Source organism: Triticum dicoccoides, chromosome 3A (assembly GCF_002162155.2).
Source record: "Triticum dicoccoides isolate Atlit2015 ecotype Zavitan chromosome 3A, WEW_v2.0, whole genome shotgun sequence".
In the NCBI taxonomy this organism is placed as follows: Eukaryota; Viridiplantae; Streptophyta; class Magnoliopsida; order Poales; family Poaceae; genus Triticum; species Triticum dicoccoides.
In genome coordinates, this window is record NC_041384.1 from 72,468,348 (window position 1) to 72,476,699 (window position 8,352).

Genomic DNA, 8,352 nt, shown 5'->3' on the forward strand with positions numbered 1-8,352 from the left:
AAACAACATTTTCCTACACTACACTACACTATCGTACTAGACAGATGTATAGGCAATGTCTGGTGAACTACGGTGACCTTCGGAGTCCTGGCGTCTAGTCGGAGTTCAGTGACTCGTCTGCGGCCTGGCAGCCTCACGGGAGGCCTCCAGGCGCGGCTGCGTGAATGCATAGTGGAGCTTGAGCTCCTCGATTGTGCTGGCGGTCCGCGGTGTGTCTAACCAACCATGCCCATTTCACAGCAAAGAATGGATATTATGCTAGCCTCGTGCCGATGGTTCGAGATGGTTTTCTGGCTGATGAATTGGTTCGTATGGATTGTAAAGGATTGGCAAAGATTGGAGTCAAGCTCAGGGTGAGTCTCTCATACAGCCTTATGCCAAAATAGTTAACTGATCATTTTCCCTGAAGATTACCTATAACAGAATTCATTTCTCTCTCCTCTTTTGCTGTAGGACCTTGTTCCTTGTATTCTTGTGTCTTTTGACAAAGAGTTATTGTTTGGTGGGGGAAAGACCATATGAAAGCATACAGGATAATATGCACAAGGCATTCCCTTCGGTTCTTCAATTAGAGAGTGCAGCATTGAAGAATGAGTGTTGAACAGGAAGAAACATCAAGTGAGAGTGCATCAGGAGAGAATGAGCATGGTGAAAAAGAAGAAACATCAAGTGACTGTTCTTCTGATGAGTGGTCTGAGATCAGTAGCTCTGAGGACGCATATCACACGATTGACGAACTGCCACCAGGTGTTCACAAAATTGGCATGTAGTAGTCACAACCAAAATGAGTAGCCCTGTTTCTGTCATTTGAAACTCTCCATGGCTAGTTTTTGATGACTGTACAAGTTTCTTTATTTCCACAGGTTAGCTATAGTTGAGATTCAAATTAAGCAATTGTAGGTTGATGGTCCAACAGTTATACTCACTGAATCAGAGTGCCTTTTCTTATCTTTATTATACTGATCGCTAGTAGAATGAACACAGTGAAACATTGAATACTATACAAACGTCATTTGACTTCCTAGAGCATCATGCAAATTCTAAAGAATTGACTGCCCTTCCTAGAGTGGAGGATAGGGTCCAAGTTTTAAGCTTTTACAGGGCTGCATCGATTAGAGGCGAGGGATCACAAGAAGCTGGCGCTTTAGCCTTTGCCTCACCAACAGTTACCAGTCAGCCACTCAGGATCAAGCACTTCGACCAAGGATGCTACCCTGCACTGGAGCTCTGGTCAAGTTTATTTATAGCCAGCCCAGCTGGGAAGAAGATAGTTGTGGCCTTCAGTGCTAGAATAGCAGCAGCATATTTTTCTGTTGCAGATGCATGCCCATTGTGCTGTGTCCTGAATTCTGTTTAAAAGGTGAAAGACTTCAGGACTTGTACGGCTGTACCATGTACTGTGGTACTAGACTACCAGTGTAACTAACTGTCACATGCAAACAGATCAGGCTTCGGCTCACTCTCCTTCGTACTTTCGCCTCAGTTATAAATGATCCAAGTGTTATTATTACTAAAGGATTCGACTACGACTAATATTACAGTAAAATGAAGGGGATAATGAGTAATGTACATAAAGTTTCACCAGATTCAGGTTTTATTTCGTGTAGAGGTTTGGAGTTTCAGAAATTTCATACAACATCCACGCATCTACAATTTACAGACACTAGTAAATACGCACATGCAATGCACGTTAATATTTAGGCAACATATTAATTGCACACGGATATTATGTATGCTATTATTTGTGTGTTAATTTTGTGATTAGTGCAATATTTGGTATGATATTAATTGCACGTTGAACGCTCGCCTTGGAACAATCTTGGTTGTTGGATTGACTTAGTTTGATGGTCGAGATCAATTGGATCTGCCTCTTTGGGTTTTTTTATATTGATAAAGATTAAACAAAGACAGTGCACTAACCTAGTTTACTCCAGTGTTAACTTTTCTTTGCAATTCCTGCCCAAAATAAAGAAAATAAAAAACTTGCCTTCGCAATTATTTCTTGTGCTCACAGCCTCACATTTTAGAATATTAGAGCAACTTTAGCACATGCGTCATACCCGCAGCCTCTAAACCTGTTTTGGAGTGTCCCATATTTTCTTTGCAGGCTGCAGAGCCTATTGACAAAGAGAGAATTCCTTATTTGGTCCTTTCTTAAATTTTGCTTTCCTTTTTGGCTCAAAAAACTTGTTTCTTCCCTTTTCGACACTCAAACTTTATTTTATTTTCTATGTGACACTTTAGTCAATTTTAGCTAGTAACGATGTTAAGTCTAACTTAAAAAGACCATTTTACCCCTAGTGTAATATGTGACCCGATTATTTACATGCAAACACAGAGGTCTCGTTGTTGGATAAACAAACAAAAAGTAGCACTATGTGTATAATCATAAAAAAAGTATTGCAGGGGAATAATAATAATAATAATAATAATAATATGAGTGAAACAATGACGACAATTTTTTTCGCGGGATAAAAAGAACAATGACGACAGATCCAATCAATCAAGAGCTAACTTCTACCAGTGGCGTGAGGTAATAGACAAGCGTGTACTGTTTCAGGCAAAAATCGATTAAGCTGCTAGCATCCTTGCTTATTGTGCTTGCTTTGCACGTAGTGAGTTAGCTCCTTTGAAGCACCGATACGCACACAAGTATACTACAGGACAAGCATGCACACACACTCAGTAAGCACGCACGCATGCAAGCGGCAGCAAACGCGCAGGCATCACGCACGCAACACGGTACCAGCAAGGCAGCAAGCACGCGGCGGCGGTGACAGCAATAGCCGGGGGCACGCTCGCGCAGTCGAGTCCAAATACTCGATCCAATCTTTTTTTCTGACATATTACCATCAGGGGTAGAATTGTCTTTTTACATGCCATTTAACAACGCCGGATGAAAAAGTGGATGAAAGTGTCAGATAGGGAACAAAATAAAGTTTAAGTGTCAAGAATGAAAGAAAAACATTTTTTGGGTCAAAAAGGGAAGCAAAATTTAAGAAAAGGCCAAATAAGGAATTCTCTCATTGACAAACTCAGATACACCCCTCCATAGGTTTTTTTTCCTCCTTTTATTTTCATCAACTAAATGAATCTACTTTTAATTGGGGGCATTCAAACTCAATGAAATTGGATCAATGTTCAAACAACATTGTGAGTACATAGTTCTTCATATTGCAGCAGAGTTTGTCGCCTTTTACCTATATTTAGCGATTGTAGTTAATATATGTAAGGGTGATATCGACATTTCCATACAGTACACTACACTATCGTACTAGACTAGATATATAGATGATGCAGAGGAGGGCAGGGGAGAAAGGAGCTTCAAGATCAGTGACACCACAAGGTTGGGGTTGGATTGCACTCCAAAACAGCCCCCACAAGCACCAAATATGAGCGTTGCACCCCTCTTTAGGGCTTCCTTAAAAAATTAGGAAGATAAAGGGAGCTATGGTGAATTTGCCAGAATGGATTTTTACCTCTCTAATCTTCGTATTGGTGATTATTATGGTGGAAAGGGGGATATGACGTATTTCTTCATCATCAACTTTCCTCTCACAATTCGGACCAGTATTTGCCTTATTGAAAGTTCCTCTCTCTCTGTGTGTGTGGCCGGCTGAGTTGTTCCCTCAGGGCAAAGCCGTTAAGCTGTGTAACTTTAAATCTTGAGTAAATATATTTGATTACAATTAGTGAATGTATGGTTAATCGATTCTAATTAGATTGTGCACCGTATGTGGTATATCGTATCCTAATTAGAGTGTGCACCGATATATCATATATGCAACTCGATGTCACAAGTAGACGGTTCATGAAATTTTGGTGCTAAATTGTAAATTGCGGAGATATCTCAACATCATGATGGTATTTACTAGAAATGATGCAAAGTTTCATGACTTGCCTATCTCCGGCTCTCGGAAGGAGTTATGAATAAGTTTAGGACTTCTATGACTACCAAACGTTCGGATTTTAGCAATAGGCAAGAACGATCTTTATTTCACTCTAATTATATACATACATCATTAGAATGACTATTTTTTCTTTCACGTGCATTTCTCCCTATAGTTACGTGCATATATGCACTAAATGACGAAAAACTCATGTCATCCTAGATTTTTTTTTCTTTTTTCAAACTTTGAAATGTTTTGTAGCTCAAATCGTCGCTCCGATTGAAGAACCGTCTTCACAAAAAAAACGTCTCGATGAGATCTTCGAAACTAGATCCCATGTTGATATGTTCTGATGACTTTTTTTGACCAAAAGTTACCACATCTGGGTTATGTATGTTATCACATCTGTCATACATAAATTACCGTGTCATTTACACAAAGGTTTTCAGGGTATGTTTTCAACAAACTTTTATCCCAGGGTCAAAAAGCAATTATGATGTTTGCAGTGAGTTATCAGCTTTGTTGTGTATATTACCATGTTGCACAATAGTTATCGGGGGATGTTTTTCAACAATTTTCATTCCCTCGGTCAAAATTTACCGCGATATTTGTACATGAGTTATCATCTCTCATGTGCGTGTACTATCATGTTGTTTACACATGAGTTATTGGGAAGTATTTTTTAACAACATCTTTCCCTGGTCAAAAAGTTATCACGTCTGGATTAAGTAAGTTATCAGCTCTATTGGATGTGTATTACCATGTTATTTACACGCAAGTTATCAGGATATGTTTTCAACAAACTTTTATCCCGCGATTGCAGTTTTGAAGCAGAAAAAAAAGGAATCGAGGGAGTCGTGCTATCCAGTCGTTCGGATCTATCGTAATTTCCCGAACGTTTGGAAGATAGATTTCTCGGTACGTTTTAGTTTTCAAAGATGATAGGCCTACTTTTAAATTTTGGCAGATGACCTCAGATTTTACCGGCCCGGTCCTGTGAAGAGCGTATAGCTACATCCTTGTGCGGCTACACCGGTGTGCAATGTGAAATGCAGTGCCCTTTATATCACCTTCATGTGTCGCATCACTGCTTTTATTCTTTTCTAAATAGGCATAAAATCCTTAACACAACCCCCTCTGGTGCGTGGCTGTACAGATCTCAAAGCAACATGCCTCCAAATAGATGGTTCAGATATGGCACCTGTACCTGCTTGTGTGGATACATGTACATTTCTTGCTTACAAATTATCGTATTATAGATATGTAGAGAACATCTATATCCATATATGCACATTTTTGCACAATTTTGTATCGTAATTTCTGTGTTTTTTTATTTCGAGCTTCACGTAGCCTGACTGCCAAATTACGGTAAATTCCTAATTGACTATGGGTTTAATTGATAGAAATGATCCAATAACATCAGTAGCAAGATACTAGTACAACTTAATGAAGCTTGATCTCTGTCACACACAAGTTCACTTGTATTGCTGTTACCAAACTGGCTTTACCTCATTACCACGGCAAGGCAACCATCCTTGCTTCCTGCGAACAGAATTACAGAAACCGATTCTACCCTAGACAACGTTGTCTTCATTGTCTAAACGAAACCTGGCCGGCACCATCGGTTCCCCGTTGTCGTCGGCGACCTCCACTTCGAACTCTGAGTAGCCTTTCGCGACGTCGTACTAGACGTAGTCGCAGAACTCGAGCCTAGCCTTGTATCGAACGACGTCTTTTGCTTGAATCATGCGGAGGAAGGCGTTGCTGTCGGAGTCTTCGACGGGCGGGGAAGGGAGAGTGTTCCTCATCAGCATGAGGTATCTCGAGCTAAACCTTCACGTCTTCGTCTTTGTCGTTCTTTCCCCGCCGGTCATCTTCCTCATCGACTCTCCACCCCACACACTGAAACTGTTGCCCTTCTTTTTTCATTCGGCATCAGCCACCAGCTTCCTCATTCTCTCTCCGCCCCACGCCATGCCCATGGACTTGCTGCCCTTCTCATCCGATCCGGCATCCGCCAACGTCGCCTTTGTCTCGCTAGGTTTGGGACTCGGGCTCGTCGCCTTCACCTCGCTAGTTTTGGGGCTCGGGGTCTTCGCCTTCTTCCTCGTCATCATCTTCGACGCGGACATCGCCTTCATCAGCATCCTGGACGCGGCGGTCGCCCTCATCGCCATACTCCACTTGGGCTTGCATGAGAGAAACAAGCGATCAATCCTATTTTTGACTCTGAATCTTCTTCCCCTGCTCACGACGAGCGATCGGTACCAAATCGGACACATCTTCTTCTTCCTACTCATCCGCGCCTCATCCTTGGATCTAGCATCCTCTGCCATCTCCTTCTTCTCGTCGGGCTTGCGCTTCTTCTTCGCCGAACCCCGCAACTCCGTCTGCCTGGCGGACGTGGATTTTTAGAGCACTTGCACCCTAGCCCTGCTATCCTGGCTGTCCAATATTGCTTTAAGATCTGTGCAACACAACTAACTTTTTATATAGAATTTTCTCTTTTTTTCTCTCATATAAAACATGTTTTGAAGTTCAGGTGCTCTATTATACTAAATAAAAAAGAGAAATGTATTTGCACGAATCACGATGCAGAAAATGGATGGCTAGATAGAGAGGGCCTGGATGCAGGTGCTCTATTATATATTTTCGTCTGCATGGCCGGCCTCATCTCGCTCCTCTCCATCGCTCTAGATCTGGATTGGGAGGTTGCGGCGGCGCCCACTGCCTTGTACCAAGCTGTTGCGGCGGGGGCGGCGGCACGGGGTGGCTCACCCAACGATGTGTTTCGATGTGCTTTGGGAACCTTCATGAGCGAGGCAATTTGGGAACAAGAGCGTCAAATAGGACGCGCTTGACCTGGCCGGCCCATTAAGCAATTGTAGGCTTGTAGGGATCACACAGTAATTCTGGAGCGATCACATAGTAATTCTACTTCCCCTAAAAAAACATAGTAATTCTACTAAATGAATTAGAAGCAAGCAACTTGAGAGTGGCTCGGAAGAAACCGTTTCGCTATGAATGCATGTGGGAGCAGGAAGAAACTTTCAGCGCGACGGCCGAACAAGCATGGCAAAGGGATCAACCAGCTACTACGATGAACCAACTAGCGTCCAAACTAACAAGTGTTGCAGTTTCTTTGAAGCACTGGGGTCGGACAACCTTTGGGTCGGTTCGCCTTGAACTCCGGGAGCTGCGTAAGCAGTTGGCTGTCCTACGGTCTGATCCGTTGCATGTAGGACCAAGTGTAGAAGAAAGGAAGGTGCAGGATCGTATTGTTGAATTATCATACATGGAGGAGATTATGATGAGGCAAAGATCATGCATACGCTGGCTTGTAGAAGGGGACATCAACACACAATATTTCCAGAGAAAGCTAGTTTGCGCAGGGCAAAAAACACTATAACTCAGTTGCAACGGCTGGATGGTTCAGTGTGTAATGATCTGGAAGAGTTGGCCAATTTGGTTACTAACTTTTATGAGAATCTGTATTCATCGGAAGGAACCATATGGATGGAGGAGGTTCTTTCACACATACCATCTCGAGTTGATGCTCATATGAATGCTCGTCTTAACGCTCCTTATACAAATGAGGAAGTAAAAAACACTTTGTTTCAAATATTCCCAACTAAAGCTCCTGGTCTGGATGGTTTTCCGGCACATATTTTTCAGCGGGATTGGGATTTGTGTGGAGAGGAAGTCACAGGTATGATCGTCAGGGTGCTCAATGGAGATGACTCACTGGAGGATATCAATCAAACGTTCATCGTTCTTATTCCCAAGATAGCAAGTCCATTTCAGGACAATTTCGACCTATAAGCCTTTGTAATGTGATTTACAAAATCGCATCAAAGGTCTTAGCAAACAGGTTGAAAAGTATTCTCCCCGAGGTTATTTTTAAGGAGCAGTCGGCGTTTGTCCCTGGTCGCCTAATCACGGACAATTTCATCAGTGCATATGAATGTCTGCATTACATGAAAACAAGGAGAGTTAAGGGCAACAGGTTCTGTGCACTCAAGCTGGATATGATGAAGGTGTATGACAAACTAGAGTGGTCTTATTTGAAGGAAGTAATGCTTAAGTTGGGGACCAGTCCCCGGTTCATGGAGACAGTAATGAGGTGCGTCTCGTCTGTTTCTTTTTCGGTTCTTTTTAACGGTGGTAGCTTGGAAACTTTCAGGCCATCAAAAGGATTACGGCAGGGAGATCCGATATCCCCCTACTTATTTTTGTTGGCAGCTGAAGGGCTATCTTGCTTGCTTAATGCACATGATAGTGGGGTCCGGGGTCTCTAGGTTGCACCCAATGCACATGCTGTCAATCACTTATTGTTCACCGATGATAGCCTCTTATTCTTTGAAGCAACAAGTGTTGGTGCAGCCAGGATAAGAGATCTTCTGAACACATATTGCGCTGCCTCAGGTCAACGCATAAACACCGACAAATCGTCCATTTATTT